The following is a 24210-nucleotide window of genomic DNA, read 5'->3' as shown; positions in this document are numbered from 1 at the left end:
AGGAAGGTGAATTTCAGAATTGAGAGAAACCTTTGAAGCCCACTGAGTCTACTCTGTTAATTCTTGATGAGTAGATGTCTCCTCTCTGAACACCGTTTGGCAGCCTGTCTCCTGTTCTTTGTTCTGATTTATAAAGTGGGAACACCAGCTTCTATTCAAGCATATTATGAAGTCAAAAGTTACCATTAAATTCATCAGAGATGACCATCCCACCGTTTTCTTCCATTCCTTTTCCTTTAGGGTTCCTCAAGAACTTTTTCCTTCTGTTTCTTCCATCCAAGATGTTCTTTCTGCCCATTTACACTGTATGTCTATGAATTTCAATGAATGTATATCTACTCTCCATTCCCTCAAAAACTGTAGATTTTGATATAAAGGAAAATAATAAACACCCAAGACACCCTGGATAATGTTATACCTGGGAATGTACTAGATGAGGTTTCTTGGATCTGAGATTGACAGTTGAGGGCCTTGCCTTGGGTCTGCCCTTCTTCAGCCTGGAGCTGATTTGCTCTGAAATACTCTGACCCAGATGCACTGTTTGCAGAAAGACTGGCCCCAGAGTCACCTGCCCTTGTTCTTGGCTCATTCAGGTTTAGAGTAAGGTTGACATTGAACTATACTTGGATGTGAGTTGTTGGTGCAGATGGTGACCTCAGAGTGGAATGCTTGCCATGTGGTCAGTGTCTGAAAGCAGATAGGTGCCTTCTTTGAGGAGGAGGCAAGTGTCAGCTGGTGCACAAAGGCATATCATACAAGTGGAGTGAGTAGGTCTGGAGCCGGCAAGAAAAGGAGGCAGATCTCAGCATTCTAACAGTCCTATCTGGAGAAAGCTGCTGGGTATCTGTCCTTAGGAGCAGATCTAGAATTTGTTTCTTCACAGAAGATAAGTTACTCTTCCAAATTCTGTGACTTAATGACAGCTACCACATTTAAATAGTTCACCGTGTGCTTTCACATGCATGATCTTATTTGATGTTCACACTGACCCTGTAAAGTATTGTATCACTTTCCTAGGACTGCTACAAAAAATTGCCACAGACTTAATGGCATAAAACCACAGAAATTTTTTTTTCTTCTAATTCTAGAAGCCAGAACCCTATGAGCAGGGCTGTGCTTCTTCCAGGGAACTCTAGGGAAGAAATTCCCTTTTCCAGCTTTTGGTGACTCCTCTTGGTTTGTGACAGCATAACACCAGTCTCTGGCTCTGTCCTTGCATGGCCTCCTCTGGGTGTGTCTTCCCTTTTCTGTCTCTTTATAAGGACAACTATTACTGGATTTAGGACCCATTCTTTCTTTCTTTTTTTAAGATTTATTTGAGAAAGAATATGTGAGCAGGGGAAGGGGCAGACAGAGAGGTAGAGAACCCCTAAGCAGACTCCCTGCTGAGCAGAGCCTGACATAGGGCTCGATCCCAGGACCCTGAAATCATGACATGAGCCAAAATGCAGTCAGATGTTCAACCGACTAAGCCACCCAGGCACCCCTTTAGGGACCATTCTAATGCAGGTTGAGCTTGTCTTGAGAGCCTTACCTTAATTATATCTGCAAAGCCCCTACTCCAAGTAAGGTCACATTCTGGGCTTCTAGGCGAACATATATTTTAAAAAGCACTATTCAACTTACTATAATTAGGTATAAATCAGCTCCTTTGAGGATGTGGAAACTTAGAGACACATGGAACATGTGTCTTTTGCTCAGAGACACATGGAACATGCTAAGTCTTCGGACAAGAAATCTCTTCCTTTCACTGGGTCTTCTTAGTCCTCCATCTCTCCAAACACGGGCCATCTGTATACAGTGGGGGTACTGATTTCATTCTGTGTATTTAAGAACCTACTGCATTCCTTGTGAAATGCATATATCCTTGTCAAATTAAGAACAGACTAATTTAAGAGCTTTTTAAATTTTGGCTAAGATCAGAATGAGGAGAGAATGAGTTCATAATGGATTCCTGTGTCTTGGCTGATTTGTTTTTTCTCCCCTAATTCTTTTTTCCTACATCTTCAGAGCTATCAGGAGGGGCTGGGCAAAGCCTAGCTGCTAAGGTCTGTGATCAGTGTGGCTGAGCCAACTCAGTGAAGACATGTGACCTTTTCAATGTTGCTGTTTTTGTTGTTGTTGTTCCTGGACAAAAGGCACTTACACCCCAAACCTGAAGTAGGAAAGGAATATAAATATAAGTAATGTTTTCTGTTTCTGTATACATTTCTCTGGGCCAGATGAAACTGTGATGGGGTGCAAGGTTGTCCTGTATCCTTCTTCTTGAGCCTGTTTCCCCAGGGACCGTCCCACTAACCCACCATTGCTGTTCAGGACCCTTCCCCTGGAGCAGTTCCCCATACCCCCAAAGTTTTCCCCTTTTTTTCCCTCTTGCATATAACCTGTGGTTCCATGTGCCATTTTCTCAAGGACTTATGTGTTTTACTTAAACAATTCATTATGAAATATTTCAGAGATGAGAAAACACTTTAAAATAGGAAACCCATATCCATGACTTACCCGAGGACCTCAAATATTGCTGGTACATTTGAAGCCCTTATGTACAGTTCCTTTCCCCCCAGAGATAAGTGCTATTCTGAATTCAGGGTTTTTTATTCCCATGCATTTCTTTTTTGAATAGTATTTTTTTTTTAAGATTTTATTTATTTGACAGAGAGATCACAAGTAGGCGGAGAAGCAGGCAGAGAGAGAGGAGGAAGCAGGGTCCCCGCTGAGCAGGGGACCCACTGAGCCACCCAGGCGCCCCTCCCATGCATTTCTTTACATGGTTACTCCATTGCTCTATTCCTGTGACACACGGTCTTGATCCCATGGGAATGCAGAGCTTCTCTGGGCTTTGAAGGAGGCCATTTGGGGTGATGTATCGGGGAAAGATAAGCTGCTAATATTGGTGCTTACTATATATTGGGTCTTGTGTTTAGGGGTCTTTTGTGTGCTCATCATGACACTGGCAGCGTGGACATCAGCCATCAGCATTTGGAGTCATTATCCTTATTTTATAGCCATGAAAACCAGGAACAGAGATGGGAAGTAGTTGCCCTGAAGTCTCACAGTTAGTATCTGTCTGACTGCACCAGGTTGTTCCTCAAACTGCAGCTCCTCTCTCCATATAGGGTTCTAGTTGGGAGCCTGGCTGTATGACTCTGAATGAGTTTCCTCACCTCTCTGGTCTGTCTTCCTTTCTAAATGAGTAGCTCCTGCATACCCTCCGGACGTGGTGCAGGAGGATCTACTGGTACCCAGAGTGCTTCATCCTTAGTTCATGGGTCTGGGTGCTTTATTTTAGTAAGGAGGCCTTTTGTGAATTGGCCTTGAATTTTGCCATGACTTATATACCCACTTTATTCACCAGTCTACCCCACATTTATTAAGCATGGGCCAGCACTGGGGCTTCACCCTGACAGTCGAAGAGGGGTACATACTCATTAGTCATGTGCTGAGCTTCCTTTCTGGGTTCTGAACAAAAGGCCTAGTAACTCCTTCTTTTCTAAACTGAGGACCACCTCTTAGCACCTCAAGGAGAAAATGCAAGGACAGTGTGTGGGACGTGCATATTTGGGCAAGAACATCCTCTAAGGAGACCTAATACATTTAGCTGCAGACAACTTTTTAAAAAATTTATTAATTATTTTTATTAACATATAGTGTATTATTTGCCCCAGGGGTACAGGTCTGTAAATTGTCAGACTTGCACACTTCACAGCACTCACCATATCACATACCCTCCCCAGTATCCATAACCCAACCACCCTCTTCAAACTCCCCCTCCCTCCAGCAACCCTCAGTTTTGTTTCATGAGATTAAGAGTCTCTTATGGTTTGTCTCCCTCCCAATCCCATCTTGTTCCATTTTTTTCCTTCTCTACCTCCCAAACCACCCCCTCTGCCTCTCAAATTCATCATATCAGGGAGATCATATGTTAATTGTCTTTCTCTGATTGACTTATTTCTTTCAGTCTAATACCCTCTAGTTCCATCCACATCATTGCAAATGGCAAAATTTCATTCCTTTTGATGGCTTCGTAGTATTCCATCATATATATATACCACATCTTCTTTATCCATTCATCTGTTGATGGACATCTAGGTTCTTTCCATAGTTTGGCTATTGTGGACATTGCTGCTATAAACGTTCGGGTGCATGTGCCCTTTCAGATCACTACATTTATATCTTTAGGGTAAATACCCAGTACTGCGATTGGTGGGTTGTCAGATAACTCTATTTTTGACTTTTTGAGGAACCTCCATGCTGTTTTCCAGAGTGGATGCACCAGCTTGCATTCCTACCAACAGTGTAGGAGGGTTCCCCTTTCTCCGCATCCTTTCCAACATCTGTTATTTCCTGGCTTGTTAATTTTAGCTATTCTAACTGGTGTGAGGTGGTATATCACTGTGGTTTTGATTTGCATTTCCCTGATGCTGAGTGATGTGGAGCATTTTTTCATGTGTCTGTTGGCCATCTAGATGTCTTCTTTGCAGAAATGTCTGTTCATGTCCTTTGCCCATTTCTTGACTGGATTATTTGTTCTTTGGGTGTTGAGTTTGATAAATTCATAATAGATTTTGGATACTAGCCCTTTATCTGATGTCATTTGAAAATATGTTCTCCCATTCTGTCAGTTGTTTTTTGGTTTTGTTGACTATTTCCTTTGCTTTGCAAAAGCTTTTGATCTTGATGAAGTCCCAATAGTTCACTTTTGCCCTTGCTTCCCTTGCCTTTGGTGATGTTTCCAGGAAGCAGTTGTTGTGGCTGAGGTCAAAGAGGTTGCTGCTTGTGTTCTCCTCAAGGATTTTGACAGATTCCTGTCTCACACTGAGGTCTTTCATCCATTTGGAGTCTATTTTTTGTGTGTAGTGTAAGGAAATGGTCCAGTTTCATTCTTCTACATGTGGCTGTCCGATTTTCCCAACGCCAATTGTTGAAGATGCTGTCTTTTTTCCATTGGACATTCATTCTGGTTTGTCGAAGTTTAGCTGACCATAGAGTTGAGGGTTTATTTCTGGGCTCTCTACTCTGTTCCATTGATGTTTGTGTCTGTTTTTGTGCCAGTACCATGCTGTCTTAATGATGACAGCTTTGTAATAGAGCTTGAAGTCTGGAATTCTGATGCCACCAACTTTGGCTTTCTTTTTCAATATTCTTCTGGCTACTCGGGGTCTTTTCTGATTCCATATAAATTTTAGGATTATTTGTTCCATTTCTTTGGAAAAAATGGATGGTATATTGATAGGGATTGCATTAAATGTGTAGATGGCTTTAGGAAGCATAGACATTTTCACAATATTTGTTCTTCCAATCCATGAGCATGGAATGTTTTTCCATTTCTTTCTGTCTTCCTCAATTTCTTTTGTGAGTACTTGATAGTTTTCTGAGTACAGATTCTTTGCCTCTTTGGTTAGGTTTATTTCTAGGTATCTTACTGTCTTGGGTGCAATTGCAAATGGGATCGACTCCTGAATTTCTTTCTTCTGTCTTATTGTTGGTGTATAGAAATGCAGCTGATTTCTGTGCATTGATTTTATATCCTGACACGTCACTGAATTCCTGTACAAGTTCTAGGATTTTTGGAGTGGAGTCTTTTGGGTTTCCCATATAAAGTATCATATTGTAAACTTGTATCTGCAAAGAGTGGGAGTTTGACTTCTTCTTTGCCAACTTGGGTGCCTTTAATTTCTTTTTGTTTTCTGATTGCTGAGGCCAGGACTTCTAATACTGTGTTGAATAGTAATGGTGATAGTGGATATCCCTGCCTTTTTCCTGACCTTAGGGGAAAACCTTTCAGGTTATCCCCTTTGAGAATGATATTCGCTATGGGTTTTTCATAGATGGCTTTGATGATATTTAGGAATATACTTGTTATCCCTACACTTTGAAGAGTTTTGATCAAGAAAGGATGCTGACAAAGCAAACTGAGGGTTGCCAGGGGGAGATGGGTAGGGAGAGGGTGGCATTGGGGACGCTATGTGCTATGGTGAGTGCTGTGAAGTGTGTAAACCTGATGATTCACAGACCTGTATCCCTGGGGCTAATAATACATCATATGTTAATTTAAAAAAAAAGGGAAAGGATGCTACTTTATCAAATGCTTTTTCAGCATCTATCGAGAGTATCATATGGTTCTTGTTCTTTCTTTTATTAATATATCACATTTATTTTGTGGATGTTGAACCAACCTTGCAGCCCAGGAATAAATCCACTTTGGTGAATAATCCTTTTAATGTACTATTGGATCCTATTGGCTTATATTTTCGTGAGAATTTTTGCATATGTGTTCATCAAAAATACTGGTCTGTAATTCTCTTTTTTGATGGGATCCTTGTCTGATTTGGGGATCAAAGTAATGCTGTCTTCATAAAATGAGTTTGGCAGTTTTCCTTCCATTTATATTTTTTGGAACAGTTTCAGGAGAATAGGTACTAATTCTTCTTTAAATGTTTGGCAGAATTCCTGTGGAAAGCCGTCTGGCCCTGGGCTCTTGTTTATTGGGAGATTTTTGATGACTGCTTCTATCTCCTTACTGGTTATGGTCTGTTCAGGTTTTCTATTTCTTCCTGGTTCAGTTTTGGTAGTTTATATGTCTCTAGGAATGCATCAATTTCTTCCACATTGTCAAATTTGCTGGTGTATAGTTGCTCATAATATGTTCTTATAATTGTATTTCTTTGGTGTTGGTTGTGATCCCTCCTATTTCATTCATGATTTTATTAATTTCAGTCCTTTCTTTTTTTGATAAGTCTGGCCAGGGGTTTATCAATCTTATTAATTCTTTCAAAGAACCAGCTCCTAGTTTCATTGATTTATTCTACAGTTCTCTTAGTTTCTATTTCATTAATTTCTGCTCTGATCTTTATGATTTCTCTTCCCCTGCTGGGTTTAGGCTTTCTTTTCTGTTCTTTCTCTAGCTCCTTTAGGTGTAGGGTTAGGTTGTGTACTTGAGAACTTTCTTGAACTTTCTTGTTTCTTGAGAAAGACTTGTATCACTATATACTTTCCTCTTAGGACTGCCTTTGCTGTGTCCCACAGATTTTGAACAGTTGTGTTTTCATTTTCATTTGTTTCCATGAATTTTTTCAAATCTTCTGTAATTTCCTTGTTGACCCATTCTTTAGTAGGATGCTCTTTAGCCTCCATGTGTTTGGGTTCTTTACAAATTTCCTCTTGTGATTGAGTTCTAGCGTCAGAGCATTGTGGTCTTAAAATATGAAGGAAATGATCCCTTTCTTTTGGTACCAGTTGAGACCTGATTTGTGACCCAAGATGGGGTCTATTCTGGAGAATGTTCCATGTGCACTAGAGAAGAATGTGTATTCTGTTGCTTTAGGATGGAATGTTGTGAATGTAACTGTGATGTCCGTCTGGTCCAGTGTGTAATCTAAGGCCTTTATTTCCTTGTTGATCTTCTGCTTGGATGATCTGTCCATTTCAGTGAAGGCGGTCTTGAAGTCCCTTACTATTATTGTATAATTGTCAATGTGTTTCTTTGATTTTGTTATTAATTGGTTTATATAGTTGGCTGCTCCCATGTTAGGGGCATAGATACTTAAAATTGTTCTTCTTGTTGGACAGACCCTTTGAGTAAGATATAATGTCCTTCCTCATCTCTTATTATAGTCTTTGGCTTAAAATCTAACTGATCTGATATAAGGATTGCCATGCCGGCTTTCTTTTGATGTCCATTAGCATGGTAAATTGTTTTTCCACCACCTCACTTTAAATCTGGAGGTGTTTTTGCATCTAAAATGAGTTTCTTGTAGACAGCATATTGATGGATTTTGCTTTTTTATGCATTCTGCTACTCTGTCTTTTGATTGGGGCATTTAGCTCATTTACATTCAGAGCAACTCTTGAAAGATATGAATTTAGTGCAATTGTAATGCCTGTAAGGTGTCTATTATTGTATATTGTCTCTGTCCCTTTCTGATCTGTTTCCTTTAGGGTCTTTCTTTGGTTAGAGGACCCCTTTCAATATTTCCTGTAGGGCTGGTTTGGTGTTTGCAAATTTTAATTTTTGTTTGTCCTGGAAGCTTTTTATCTCTCTTTCTATTTTCAATTATAGCCTAGCTGGATATAGTATTCTTGGCTGCATATTTTTCTCATTTAATGCTCTGAATGTATCATGCCAGTTCTTTCTGGCCTGCCAGGTCTCTGTGGATAAGTCTGTTGTCAATCTAATATTTCTACCATTGTATGTTACAGGCTTCTTGTCCCCAGCTGCTTTCAGGCTTTTCTCTTTGTCACTAAGATTAGTAAATTTTACTATTAGATTATGGGGTGTGGACCTATTTTTATTTATTTTGAGGGGTGTTCTTTGTACCTCCGGGATTTGATGCTTGTTGCCTTTGCCATATTAGGGAAATTTTTCTATTATAATTTGCTCCAATATACCCTCTGCCCTTCTCTCTCTTTTTTCTTCTGGAATCCCAATTCTAATATTGCTTCATCTTATGGTATCACTCACCTCTCAAATTCTCCCCTCGTGGTCCAGTAGTTGTTTGTCTTTCTTTTGCTCAGCTTCTTTATTCTCTATCATTTGGCCTTCTATATCTCTAACTCTCTTCTGCCTCATTTATCCTACCAGTACAAGGCCCCATTTAAAAAAAAAAAAAGATTTTATTATTTATTTGACAGAGAGCTCACAAATAAGCAGTGAGGCAAGCAGACAGAGAGGAACACAGGCTCCCCACTGAGCAGAGAGCCCGACAAGGGGCTCAGTCCCAGGACCCTGAGATAATGACTGGAGCTGAAGGTAGTGGCCCAGCCCACCGAGCCACCCAGCAGCCCATAAGCCTCCATTTTTTTTATTGTGCCTCATTAATAGCTTTTTTGATTTCAGCTTGGTTGGATTTTTGTTCTTTTATTTCTCCAGAAAGGGATTTATTTTTCCAGACATGATTTCTCTGATATCTTCCATGGCTTTTTTCAAGCCCAGCTAGCACCTTGAGAATCATCATTCTGAACTCCAGATCTGACATATTACCAATGTCTTTATCGATTACATCCCTAGCTGTCAGTACTGCCTCTTGTTCTTTTTTTTAGTGATGAGTTTTTTCACCTTGTCATTTTATCCAGATAAGAATATATGAATAAGGGAAAAAATAATTAAAAGGGTGGCAAAAACCCCAGAAAAATGTACACTAACCAAATCAGAGGAGACCGCAAACTGGGGGGCAAAAATGGAGGTAAAAAGAAATAAAAAAAAAAATATATATATATATTTATATATTTGTTTATTATTAGACTGGTAAATAGTACAGAGCCACCCACTTGATTTTTGGTGTATTTTCGTCTCTTAGAAGAAACTACCTCCCAAAATTTTAATGAAAGAAAAACATATATATATATATTTACACACACACACATATATATAAATAAAATAAGGGTAAACACGAGGGTTGGAATATGACTATAAAGATGAAAATTTTAAAAAATTCTAAAAAAGGAATTGATAAGTTGGTTTGAAAAAGAAAGAAGAAAAAAAAGAGAGAATGCGTTCAGGCTGGAGACTAGAACAATGCCCTGTGCTAGATTTAAGGTATATTTTGATCTATTAGAAGAAATTGCATCCCAAAATTTTTTAGAAAAAAAAAACCCTATATGTGTACAAAAAAAATAAGGTTAGATTCAAGGAAGGATAAAATATGACTATAATAATGAAATTTAAAAAGATATTTTTAAAAGAAAGGTATTGTAAAGATAAACTAGTTAAAAAATGTTGAAAGAGGAAGAGGCAAAGTTTAAAAAAATTAGAATAAGAAAAAAAATTATAAATTTTATTTCACTTTGCAAGACTAAAGGATCATGGGGAGAAAGCCATGAACCCATGCATTGCTTTCTTCTCTCTCTGGAGTTCCACTGTTCTCCTTGATCAGTGAGCTTGGTCTTGGCTCCACGTTCTTGCTGATCTTCTGGGGGAGGGGCCTATTGAAGTGATTCCTAAATGTCTTTGCCTGAGGCAGAATTGCACTGCTCTTGTCAGGGCCTCCTCTAAGAAATCTGCTTGAGTTTGCTCTCAGGAGTTTTTGTTCCCTAAATGCTTTCTGTAAAGCTCTAGAGGATGGGAATGAAAATGGCAGTCTCCCATTCTTATGTCCTACCTTTCAGAAAGTCGTTGATTTTCTGTTCCTAGAATTATTGCTATTCTTTTCTTCTGTCTCCTGTTGAGTTTGTAGGTGTTCAGAATGGTCTGATAACTATCTAGCTGAACTGGGACCTGATGTCATTTCAGTCTGCTACTCCTCTGCCATCTTGCGTCTCTAAATCTGCAGACTAATTTTAAACTGGAAAACCATCTGATACCCATGGATGGTTGGGCTAATTGTCACTTGATCATTTTTGTTCATATGCTTCCTCAGAGCATCATTGAACCGAACATGTGTCCTGGAAAGTATAGTGCTGGCAGTGTGTAAAGTGACAGCTAATACTCTTGGTCATACTCTTATTGGGGATGACAAGAGGTGAGTCCAGAAGCCATGATTATAGGTGAGTTGCTTGCTTGATTATACCCTCATTCCCGCTATTAGGGTTTGCAAGGAGAAAGGCGCTTGAGAAGGACTTCAGTTAAAGTGAGTAAAAATGTCAAACTGCTTTGTTTATTTAAAGAAATGTACTGAGAAGGAATGAAAATGTGGTAAAACCTTGTTTTTCTAAAACTGGGAAGAATGAAACATTTTACTGATCTCTTGAGGGGTGGGGACAACAAAATAAACTTCTCTGGAGAGGGACTGACTGCTAGACAGTTTGAGTTTGGAGTCAGGCTTTAGGGGTCTAAGTCATAGCTCTGTGACTGATTGGCCAGAGAATCTTACATCTCAGTTCTTGTTGGATAATGCCACACCTTATTCACATGAAGCTGCCTAGAAGGGCCTTTTTTTAATGCTGGAAATGTAAAGTTGTTTAACATGACATTAGGTAGAGATATTCAGGTAGGATTGGAGGAATGCCAGGACCCACAGTGCTTGAGACCATGTGGAATGGTAGTGATGGAAGATTTGAGTCTTATTTGTATGTACACTGTGTATAGTGCTCACCTAAGAGCTGTGTTCTCCTCTAACTTGGCCAAAAACAAGGTCCAAACCCACCAGAGGGACCAGACAGAAGTCCTCATGCTTTGTAATATACATATTTCACACGGTGGGTGGAATGAAGGTTGTGGAGATGAAAAATTCATTGAAACCCAGGGAAAATGTTATGACTCTGACTTTGTACATTTAACATTTATTTCAACCCTCCTCACACTGCATTTTAATTTATGTGCTTACATATCCAACTCTCTTGGGTCTCTGAGTGCTTCTGGGTCACAAACTTCATCTTATTCCTGTATTTTCAGTGTATTTTTAACACCACGCCTGGGCATCATAGGTCCTCAATGCGTTCATTGAATTTAATTGCTTTATTTCGTTTGTTACAGCTTTGAGCTGTAAATGCTGTATTTTAAGTTAGTTTTTGCTAGTATTTTTGAATGAAAGAAGACAGGATATTTTTCTGTGACTGCAAATGCTACAGTTTCCCCCAAATTCTCTGATTTCCCCACACTGAGTTCACATTATACTCAGATGTATTAGGTGGAGTGGGAGTAGCATTAATTTTAAAGGCAAAATGATGTTTTTATAGAATCTGACTTTGACTCCTTTAAATCTAAGTAATTACCAGATATTAAAAATGTCATGTCATGAATCTCTGTGCTTATGATAGCATCTAATGTGTGAGGAACCATCTGTTTAGGTAGCTATTTACAATGTGACAAATAGCTTCTCTCTTGAAACCAAGAAAAAACCAAAATATGTAGATAAAGAAATTTATTCATGGAGTCATTTTTTAAATGAAGAAAATACTCATGCCTTCACATAGGACTTCAGAAATCAATTTTCTTAGGTGCCATTGACAAAATTACACATTCTTGTCAATCTCACTTTTCTCATCAAAGATGCAGGGATATCCTGAGATATATTTGTGATTTAAAAAAAAAATGACATAATGTATTATTTGTCCAGGGGTACAGGACTGTGATTCATCAGTCTTACACAATTCACAGTGCTCCCTATAGCACCTGCCCTCCCCAGTGTTCCCCACCCAGCCACCTAAACCCTCCTACCTCCCTCAGTTTGTTTTCTGAGATTAAGAGTCTCTTATGGTTTGTCTCCCTCTCTGGTTTTATCTCGTTTCATTTTTTCCTTCCATTCCTCTATGATTCTCTGTCTTTTTTTTTCTCAAATTCCTCATAACAGTGAGATCTTATGATAATTATCTTTCTCTGATTGACTTACTTTGCTTAGTATAATACCCTCTAGTTCCATCCACAGCATTGCAAATGGCAAGATTTTGGGGTTTTGATGGCTGCATAGTATCCCATTGTGTGTGTGTGTGTGTGTGTGTGTGTGTGTATAATCACATCTTCTTTATCCATATTTAGAATTTTTCCATATTTAGAATTTATCCATATTTAGAAATTTATCCATATTTAGAATTTTTCTAAGAACTGTAAAGGAATATACAATAGAATTATCATAAAAGGGCAGGTCATCTGGATTGTAGATTACTTCTAGGAAATCTTTGTCAGTTCTGTGGACAAAAGAAAGTACAAGTACATCTAGACTGATACTCTCATCCCCTATGTCTAATATGACCTCTTTGTTTCCCACCCATAGGACTATGGTAGGGCTCCATTAAGTTTGTTGAAACTTAATGAAACTTAATGAAAGCCATGTCTTGGGGAGGCTTGGGAGCCAGAGCCAGAATTCTAATTGTTATAGGACATTGGCTTCACACATTACTTCCAGGAGTAAAATGAACTTCGAATTTTATTGACTAATACTATTTTTACATTTTTTTCCTCAGCCAAATTATTCAAACTTTTAGGAGATAATATTTACATATTTCAAGTAATTCAGCTTAGAGACTGTTTATTATATAAATAGTAATAAAAACACATTATATTAATTTTAGAATTTATAAGATATTTGGATAAATATAGTGATAGTTATATAATATACCATGTTTCCCATTTTGCTTTGGCTACCAGAAAACACAAAGCTCAGCTTTCGATTATAATGCTCATTTTAGCGAAAGTCAGTTTTAAGAGGGCTGTCCTTAGACTACTAGCATCAGAAATCACCTGGAGTGCTGTTCATATGGACTCTGGACCTCACCCCAGATCTGCAGTAGATTTCTTGGACCCTGGGCCTTAATCTGCATTTTATTTTATTAATTTTTTTTAAGATTTTATTTATTTATTAGAGAGAGAGAGAGAAAGATCACAGGTAGGCAGAGGCAGGCAGAGAGAGGAGGAAGCAGGCTCCCTGCTGAGCAGAGAGCCTGACGTGGGGTTCCATCACCCTGGGATCATGACCTGAGCCAAAGGCAGAGGCTTAACCCACTGAGCTGCCCAGGCGCCCCTTTTATTAATTTTTTAATTAAAGATGTTTATTGAGGACGAGAGAGCACAAGAAGGGAGCAGAGGGAGGAGAAGATTCCTCACTGAGCAGAGAGCCTGACATGAGGCTAGATCCCAGGACCCCAGGATGATGACCCAAGCCGAAGGCAGATGCTTGACTGACTGAGCCACTCAGGTGCCCCAGTAATCTGCATTTTAGATGAAACACTGGTTATTCTTAGGCACATTAAAGTTTGAAAATTCCTGGCTTAAGATTTCAGAATCTTGATTCTTCATTTCATTACATGAGTTTTAACTTTTAATAGCCATATTTTATATCTTATAATCACCCATAGCCTTTTTGGAATAGGCAAAGCAGAATAACTAAAAATATTTATCTGTTTGGAAAAGATTATTCTGTGTTGGTTTTTGTAATATACATTCTGCCAGTTTCCTTGTATTTCCTTTCCTGAGGTGTAAGGTCTTCAGATCAACTCCTGTGTTGAAGGAGGTGAGAAAGAAGGCTTGTGGGTAGGAACTGCTAGCTCCTATTTGACCCCTTTGTTTTGGCAGGAGGACCTAAAAAGGCTGGACATATATCTCATGGTTAAGAGTGTAAGAGGCCCTGTCTTGGGGTGGGTGCGGTGTGCATGTTGCATCTATTAAACTCTTTCTAGTGCAATGCAAGGATCCTTGGGGGTGGGACTTTTTCAGTCCCTTGAGGATGGCACAGAGCCTGGAACTAAGACTGCAGGGGGAGGGAGGGAGGAAGGAAGGAGCAGAGGTGCTGATTGGTGTCCAGAGCCTAAATTTAACCTATTGGTCTAAGTTGCTGAGAATTGTTATATCCTTGGATATGCCTATTTTTTAAAATATACATTCTGAGCCAAATCTAAATGATTTTAGAATATGATTGATTCTGTAGTACCCCCCACATCATGGACTCTATTGACAAGGAATGGGTTAAATTAGCAGATTTTGGCCTGAAACCAAAATGCTCTTTGGTTTTCTTGAAATATTCCTATTATTCTGTCTGGCCTGTATTCCTTCACTCCCAAATCTCTGCACTCTTTCAGCACCCAACACAGATGGCATTTGAGTCACAGGGAGACCATGTGGCATAATGTAATGACTTATAGGCCAAGAACACCTCACCTCAGGGATGCCAAACCCTCAGGGAATATTGACACTTGGAAATCTGTGACCAGGCACACTAATTAATTGTAGATTTTTTTCCTACCTTGGAGTCCAATGCAGCTGCAGAATCCCAAGGCTGTGCCACCAACTAGGTTGATAAAAAAGAAACCTATTGGCCATAGTGACCTCCTTTCCTATTCCTCCGTCAGAAGTAACCTCTCTTCCTTTAATTCTTTTTAAAAATAGGTTTATCAATTATTAAGTAGATATAAAATATTTATAAAGTATACATAAGGTAAAGAATGACACAGTCTTAAACACCTGTTTATCCACTACCCAATTTAAAAAAAGACCATAAACATTGCCTTTGAACACTCCTGTGGCCTTTCCCTGATTGTATTTTTTTCCTCTTCCATATTAAAAGTAACTACTCTAATAAATTTGGAGATTTTTATTTTATTGCTTTATTTTACTTATTTTTTGCTTTATTTTATAGTTCTACTATACATTCATATCCCTAAACAATACATAGTTCAGTTTCTTAATTTTGAAAATTTCTGTTTCTTAAAATTCAAGGATAACTAGCATGTATCATTATACATAGTTTAGTTTTTGAATTTTATATAAAAAGGAACAGTGTATTTTTGAGACTTTATTTTTCACCTGAAGATAAATTGGAGATTCATGTAGGTTGTTATGGACTGGTGTAGTTTATTTGTATCTGCTCCTGTATAGTATTTCAGCATACTAATATACTCAACATGTCTATTCTACCATTTACAGACACTTGCACAATTCTAGTTGGGACTATTAAGAACAATTTTTTTTTACATAGCCATCCAGGCCTCACTCAAAAAATTGAAAAATCCCCAAAACACCAGATCTCTTTACACCATAAAGAACTGGAAAATCACAACAGATTATTTCCCTTCTTGTGCGTGGGGTTAGCTTAATCAAGATTAGAGCAGAGATCAATGAGTTAGAAACTAGAGATACAGTAGAAGACCTCAGTGAAACTAGAAGCTGGTTCTTTGAAAGAACCAATAAGATCGATAAACCACTGGCCAAACTAGGCCAAAAGAAGAGAGGACCCAAATTAATAAAACTATGAATGAAAGGGGAGAGATGACTAACACCAAGGAAATAGAAACAATCATCAGGCATTATGGTTAACAGTTATATGTCAATAAGTTAAGCAACCTGGAAGAAATGGAGGTATTCCTAGAAACCTATAAACTTCCAAGCCTGAAACAGGAAGAAATTGACAACCTGAATAGACCAATATCTAGTAATGAGATTGAAGCAGTGATCAAAAACCTCCCCCAAAATACAAGAGCTCAGGACCTGATGGATTCCCTGGGGAATTCTACCAAAAATTCAATGAAGAAAAAATACCTATTTGCCTGAAGCTCTTTCAAAAAATAGAAGGAAAACTTTTGCTATGAAGGCTCTTTCTATGAAGCCAGCATTACCCTGATCCTCAAACCAGGCAAAGACCCCTTCAAAAAGGAGAATTTCAGACCAATATCCCTGATGAATATGGATGCCAAGATTCTCAACAAGATCCTAACTAAAGATTATCTAGCATGACCAGGTAGGATTTATCCCTGGGATGTAAGGGTGGTTCAACATTCCCAAATCAACCAATGTGATAGAACAAATAAGAGAAGAGAGAAGAACCACGTGGTCCTCTCAACTGATGCAGAAAAAGCATTTGAGAAAATACAGCATACATTCTTGATTAAAACTCTTTAAATTATAGAGATAGAGGGAATATTCCTCAATTCATAAAATCCATGAAAAATCCACAGTGAATATCAGTCTCAATGGGGAAAAGCTGACAGCCTTCCCTTTGATATCAGGAACATAACAAGGATGCCCACTCCTGCCACTGTTGTTCAATATAGTGCTAGAAATCCTCGCAACAGCAATTAGACAACAAAAAAAGTATATATTCAAATTGGCAAAGAAGAAGTCAAACTCTTTCTTTACAGATGACATTATACTTTATATGGAAAACCCAAAAGACTCCATCCTCAAACTACTAGAAATCATACAGCAATTCAGTAATGTGGCAGGATACAAAATCAATGCACAGAAATCAGTTGCTTTCTTATACATGATCAATGAAAATATAGAAAGGGAAATTAGAGAATCAATTCCATTTACTATAGCACTAAGAACCATAAGATAGTTGGGAATAAACCTAACCAAACAGGTAAAGGATCTGTACTCAAGGAACTACAGAACACTCATGAAAGAAATTGAAGAAGACATGGAAGAGCATTCCATGCTCATGTATCAGAAGAATAAACATTGTTAAATTGTCTATACTGCCTAGAGCAATCTAGACTTTCAATGCCATTCCTATCGAGATTCCATTGGCATTTTTCAAAGTGCTGGAACAAACAATTCTAAAATGTGTATGAAACCAGAAAAGACCCCGAATTGCTAAAGAAATATTGAAAAAGAAAAACAAAACTGGAGGGCATCACGTTGCCTGATTTTAAGCTTTACTTCAAAGCTGCGATCACTAAGACAGCATGGTACTGGTATAAAAACATACACTTAGACCAGTGGAACAGAGTAGAGGGCCTAGATATGCACCCACAACTCTATGGTTAAATAATCTTCAACAAAGCAGAAAAAAGATATACAGTGGAAAAAAGACAGTCTCTTCAATAAATGGTGCTGGGAAAATTGGACAGCTGTGTATAGGAGAATGAAACTTGACCATTTTCTTACACCATACACAAATATAAACTCGAAATGTATAAAAGACCTCAATGTGATGCAGGAATCTATCAAAATCCTAGAGGAGAACATGGGCAGTAAACTCTTTGACATCGGCCACAGCAACTTCTTTTAAGACCCGTCTCCAAAGGCAAAGGAAACAAAAGTGAAAATGAACTTTTGGGACTTCATCAAGATAAAACCTTCTGCACAGCAAAGGAAACAATCAACAAAACAGAGGCCACCCATGGAATGGGAGAAGATTTTTGCAAATGATACTACTGATAAGGTCTGATATCCAAAATCTATAAAGAACTCCTCAAACTCAACATTCAAAAAAAGATAATCACATCACAAAATGGACAGAAGACATGAACTGACACTTCTCCAAAGAAAACCTACAAATAGATAAAACACACATGAAAAAATGTTCCTCATCATCATTAGCCATCAGGGAGATTCAAATCAAAACTACATTGAGATACCACCTTCACCAAATGGCCAAAATCAACAAGATGGTAAACAAGTGTTGGAGAGGATATGGAGAAAGGGGAACCATCTTATACTGTTGATGGGAATGCAAGTTGGTATAGCCACTTTGGAAAACTGTGTGGCGATTCCTTAAGAAATTAAAAATAGAACTACCCAATGGCCCTGCAATTGCACTACTGGGTATTTACCGCAAAGATACAGTTGTATGAAAAGAAGGGTCATCTGTACCCCAATGTTCATAGCAGCAATGGCTACAATTGCCAAACTGTGGAAAGAGCCAAGATGTCCTTTAACAGATGAATGGATAAAGAAGATATGGTCCATAAAAACAATGGAATATTACACCTCCTTTAGAAAGGATGAATACCCAACTTTTACATCAACATGGACAGGACTGGAGGAGATTATGCTGATTGAAGTAAATCAAGCAGAGAAAGTCAATTATCATATGGTTTCACTTACTTGTGGAGCATAAGGAATAACATGGAGGACTTTAAGAGAAGGAAAGGAAAAGTGAACTGGAGGAAATTGGAAGGGAAGATGAACCATGAGAGACTGTGGACTCTGAAAAACAAACTGAAGGTTTTGGAGGGGGAGGGATGGGGGGATAGGCGAGCCTGCTGGTGTGTGTTAAGGAGGGCACCTATTGCATGGAACACTGGATGTGGTGCATAAGCAATGAATCTTGTGACACTGAAAAAAATAAAATTTAAAAAGAGAAATATACCATGCTACATGATTGTTGGATTCAATTTTATGTTGTCAAACTATAAATTCTTCAAATTCAATAAATACATAAATTTAGTCCAAAAAAAGAGAACAGTTTTGTTGGGATGCCTGGTGGTGCAGTCAGTTAAGTGTCTGACTCTTAGTTTTGGCTCAGATTGTAATCTTGTGGTCGTGATCTCAGAGTCATGAGATGGAGCCAGGCATTGGGCACTGTGCACAGTTCAGAGTCTACATAGAACCGTCTCTCCCTCTGCCTCTGCCCTCTCCCTTCTTCAAGTAAATAAATCTTTAAAAAAATTTTTTTTCCTTGTAAATCCTCTTGTATATGTTTCGAGGTGCAAGAGTTTCTTGAGGGATCTACCCAGGAGTGAAATTCCTGGGTCGTATGCATAAACCTGCTCAGCCATATTAAAGGCCATATTGTTTTCCAAATTGGTTATATCCATTTACACTTTGACCATCATACATAATTTCGAAGAGCATGATGATGATGGATGGCTAACTCACACAGTTCACTGTGCCTGGTAGTCCTCTGAGCACTTCACACCTATAAACTCATCTGGTCCCCGCAGCAGCTCTGAGTGTCCTCATTGCACTACATGCCTGCCAGCTCTGAAAGTGTCCTTTATATTTTGCATATCTAGTGGATGGGGATGATAAGTTATTATGGTTTTTATTTTGTATTTCTGTGGTTACCGATGACATGGAACATCTCTTCCTAGGTCTATGGAGTGCTTGTTCAAGTCCTTCCCTCATTTTTAAGTTAAGGTTTCTTTGGTTATCTTTAAGTCCTAATACCTATACTTTTTCTACTTTCTGTTGTAACTCTGAATCCTATCTTATTTCTTCCAATAAATTGTGAGCTCCCAAAGAGACTGATAGTGTTTTAGATGTTTGCGTTCTCACAGAGCCAAGCATTATGATTTGCACCTGGTCATTGCACAGGAATACTTACTTTTGAAAGTTTGTACCCTCTTACCAACCTCTTCCTATTTTCCTTAGCCCACAAACATCACTTTTCTATGAGTTTCTTCCTTCCTTCCTTCCTTCCTTCTCTACATATAAATGCTACCTTGAAGTATTTGCCTTTCTCTGGCTGGCTTTTTCACTTGTGTATTTTACTCAAGGCTCATGCATATTGTAAATAGCAGGATTTCTTTCTTTCTCATGGCTCAATAATATTTGTGTGTGTGTGTGTGTGTCTTGGTGTGTGTGTGTGTGTGTGTGTGTGTGTGTATCTTGGTGTGATATTGTGATTTATAATAAGAAATTTGGATTTTTTTGGTCCTTTTTTCTGGTACAGAATTTCTAATACTCTTGGAATTTTCTAAGTGATGTGAGCAATTAAGTTCTTTTCTTAATGAGGTAACTTTGGTAAAGCAAAATGGGGGCTGCTTGCCAGTGGAGTTAGCCATGTGATTAGAGGGTTGGAACTTACAGTCCCAGAAGGGAAGAAGAGCTGTAGGGTTCATCAGTTGCCAATGACCAATGACTTAATATGTCATGACTATGTAATGAAGCTTTCCTAAGACCCTAAAAGGTCATGGTTCAGAGAGCTTCTGGGTTGGTGAACACATGGAGGGACTGGAAGTGGAGTGCACCTAGAAAGAGAATGGAAGCTCTGTGCCCTTCCCCATGCCTTGCGCAATGCTTCTCTCCCATTTGGTGCTCCCAAGTTATATCCTTTTGTAATAACCCAGTAAGCAAAATGTTTCTATAGGTTCTATAAGCTGTTCTAGCAAATTAATCAAAGCCAAGGAGATTGATTTAGAAACTTCTTTTTATTATCTAGTCAGTTAGAAGCACAGGTAATATGTAACCTAGACTTTCAATTGACCTCTGTGTGGAGGATTGTCTTGTGGGGCTGAGCCCTTTTATCTGTGGAATCTGATGCAGTCTCCAGGTAGTGTCAGAATGAAGTTAAAATGAGTTGAAATCTTGGACGCCCTGCTAGTGTCTGAGTATTGCTTGTTGGTGTGAGGAAACCTACACACAGTGCTGCAGTGAACATGAGAGAGCAGATTTCTCTTCAATATCCTATTTTCATTTCATTTGAATATACAGAAGTAGGATTGCTAGATCATATGGTAGTTCTATTTCTAATTTTCTGAGGAACTGCCATACAGTTTTCCATAATGGCTATACCAGTTTATATTCCTACCAACAGTGCGCAAGGCTTTCTTCTCCTCTGTCCTTGCCAGTACTCATTTATCTTCTTGATGTAGCCATTCTATTAGATGTGAGGTGATATTTACATTTTGATTTGGATTTCCCCGATGAGTGATGTTGAATACCTTTTCGTGGATATACTGCTTAGCCATTTGTAGGTCTTCTTTTAAATGTCTGTTCAATTATTCTATCCAGTTTTTAATCAGATTTTTTTTTGACTATTGAGTTGTAGGATTTCTTATACTTTGGATATTAAACCCTATAAATACTTTCTCATCTTCTGTGGGTTGTCTTTACATTATGTTGATGGTTTGCTTTACTGTGCAGAAGATTTTAATTTGATAGAGTTCCACTTGTTTGGCTTTTGTTGCTTTTGGTGTCCATGAGAATATTTATTGAATGAAATAAAGACTAGTTTTGCTTTATAAAATGGTAATCCTTTCCCCCAGTCTAGCCTGAAACATTTTCCGTCACAGATTAACTGAATACTTGCCAGGGATGTTGCAAAAGAATTCCTCCATTGGGAAGGAGGTTGGACTATGTAACATTAACTTTCTTCCAACTCTAAAATTTTTCAATCTCTGTGAAAATCTTTGTCCTGTCTAGGAAAGTTCCCTTTGTATCTTGCTTCTAAGCCTTGACCAACCAGCTTCCTAGATCACTTAGTCACTTACTTAAAAACAAAACCCAACTTTATCATGAAATATAAACACAGATATGCAGACAAGTACATTAAAGTATATGGATAATTATAGTACTCAATTTTTAATACAACCTGTATTGTGATGTTGGGTAACAGGTCAGCCACCCTTAGAAATTCAGCGTCTTGGGATGATCTAGAGTGTTGGCAAACTGGTCTGTGGGCCACATGTGGCTCAATGTCTGGTTTTGTAAATAAAAATTTCTTAGAACACAGTTATGCTAATTTGATTTCATATCCTCTATGGCTACTTTCATGTTACAACAACGGAGTTGAGTAGTTATAGCAGAGACATATATGGCTCACAAAACAGAAAATATTTACTCTTTGGTCCTTCACAGAAAGTTTGCCAACTGCTGTTCTAGAGTCTGACTTGGAAAAACGGAACTGCTTCTATGTCCTGTGTGGTATCTTCTTCTCAATAAAAGTAGTCTAGAAAACCTTTGTTTAAGAAGAGGAAGTGGGGTGCCTGGGTGGCTCAGTGGGTCAAAGCCTCTGCCTTCGGCTCAGGTCATGATCCCAGAGTCCTGGGATTGAGCCCTGCATCAGGCTCTCTGCTCAGCGGGGAGCCTGCTTCCTCCTTCTCTCTCTCTGCCTGCCTCTCTGCCTACTTGTGATCTCTGCCTGTCAAATAAATAAATAAAATCTTAAAAAAAAAAAAAGAAGAGGAAGTTAAATAATTATAACATTCAAAAATGTTAAGCTCAAGGATCTATTTTAATGAAATCTTACGAATAGCCAGAAACTAAACCCCAAGCAAATTACCTCTAAATCTTGACCTCCTTAAGGGTGTACTGAACTGCATCAACAACATTTTATAACGAAAAGACTGGAGCAACCCAATAATTTTTTAGGTCAGAGGGTATAACTAATTGAATAGAAAGAGATCAACATCTTGAGATTATATCCCTGGAGAAGGCAACACCTGAAACAGATTGAGTTTTTTGATTAACTTATTCCTCCGTGAGTAGAGGTGAAACATCCCAAACAGATGAAAATACTTGATGGGAAATAGAGCTAGAGCATGCATCATTCTGGAATTGACATTTAGGACGTGCACATGCACACTGCCCCCTTCCCCACACCACACACACACATACACATGATGTGTTTAGTCAAATACAAACCAGGAGGAGAGGATCCCTGTCTGTATGTTTTCTACTTGGACAAAGAAAGTTTTGGCTTTAGTTCTTTTTTACAACTGTCAATTTCACTACAGCAAAATCAGTCTAATTTTCTTTGGACCATCTCACAAGTGAAAAAGTAAGGAATAATTTTTGCTTAACTGCCTATAGGGTAAGTGCAGTTGAAGCCCAATGATTGTGTCAAGTTAATTAAAGAAAAAAAATTCCAGTGTAATCTCTCCTCCAAGCTGTATTTCAGTCTAGAGGTCTGATATGCTCAGGGGTGGGATACCTTTCATTGTGTTTCTCTGAGGTGAAGAGTGAGTTGTAATTTGAGAAAGGGCTATACAATTCAATGCCTGATTATACCACCTTCTTCTCCTTCCTTCTACAATTAAAATACATATACATATATGTATCTTTCCAAATTTGCATTTGAAGAATGCTTGTGTAGGGTTTCTGAGTGAAAAACTAAACACATTAAAATAGCTGTCTTTGAAATAGAATTTTTTTCCCTTTCCTCCAGAATAACTACTGGAAGTACAGCTCTTTGGAAATGTATTTCTTTCTTTCTTTCTTTCTTTTTTTTAAAGATTTTATTTAGTTATTTGATAGAGCAAGAGATCACAAGTAGGCAGAGAGGCAGGGGGAGGGGTTCGATTCCAGGCCCCTGAGATCATGACCTGAGCCGAAGGAGAGGCTTAACCCGCTGAGCCACTCAGGCGCCCCAGGAATGTATTTTCTTAAAAATGATGTGTGGAACATAGGTGAGCTGGAGATTAGAAGGAGGCCACAGACCCTCTCTTCTAAGAAGAGCGATCCATGTTCACGTGAATACCTATCTTTTGCATTATTAGTTCCTTTATATCCTTCATCAAAGCAGGTATAAATGACAGGTGGCAGTGTGATACAGTGGTTGGGAGTTCAGTGTTCGTTATCACACCTGGGATCACTTCCTGATTGTGTGACCCTGGAAAAAGCTGTTTGTCCTCTCAGAATTTTAAGGAGCTCAGCTGAAAACTGCTAGCAATACTGATGTCTACCATAGTGTTGTTTTAAGTATTAAATGAAATAATATTTATAAAAGCCTTAAAGTAGTACCTAGAATATAGTAAAGGAGTAAGAGAAAAAATGAGCAGGACACTCACAAGCTTGTTAGTTGCTACTCCAGGGATGAAGCTACTGACAAATGGTATAGATTGTGTGTGTGTGTGTGTGTGTGTGTGTGTGATTGTCATTATGACATTTTAGAGGTAAGAGCCTTTTGTTTGTTAAGGAAAACATTTAATAGCTTTCTCCCACCTGTGTTTTCAGATACGTAGATTTTTAAAAATTTGCAATCCATACTGTAACCACAGACTTCTTACCAATCACTGATTAAAAGCAGCACTGAATAAAGGTGCCAAAAGGCTAAATGATGATAGTAAACATTTAGTGAGTGCTTGCTATAATGCCAGGTGCTACTTGTTAAAGAACTAGTTCTCTTAATCTTTGTAAGACCTTAGAAGATAAAAGTTATTATTCCCATTATGCAGGAGGGGAAGTAACCTATCCAGGTTACACAGGTAGGAATGGGTAGACCCAGAGCTCAAGGCCCCGAAGTCTGGCTCCCGAGTCTGTTCTGGGCATGCCATTGTGTCCTGGATGCTCAGATTTTCCTGACGTCTTCTCAGCAGTGAATAGAGTGGTTTCTGGGGCTGAGGCTATTAGAATGAACTCCTGGGAGAAGTGTGCAGAGATCTAGACCCATGTTC

General features: G+C 38.5%; 1 protein-coding gene across 2 annotated transcripts in view; it reads left to right on the top strand.

The window, feature by feature from the left end:
• Window positions 1-24210, top strand: part of ANO4 (anoctamin 4) — a 457427-nt gene that overhangs the window by 42356 nt on the left and 390861 nt on the right. The gene's annotated exons all lie outside the window — the stretch shown is intronic.

This window comes from Mustela putorius, unplaced genomic scaffold (genome assembly GCF_011764305.1).
Source record: "Mustela putorius furo isolate JIRA1106 unplaced genomic scaffold, ASM1176430v1.1 tig00000788_pilon_pilon_pilon, whole genome shotgun sequence".
In the NCBI taxonomy this organism is placed as follows: Eukaryota; Metazoa; Chordata; class Mammalia; order Carnivora; family Mustelidae; genus Mustela; species Mustela putorius.
The sequence above is the reverse complement of the archived record's forward strand: the minus strand, read 5'-3'. Positions and strand labels throughout refer to the sequence as shown.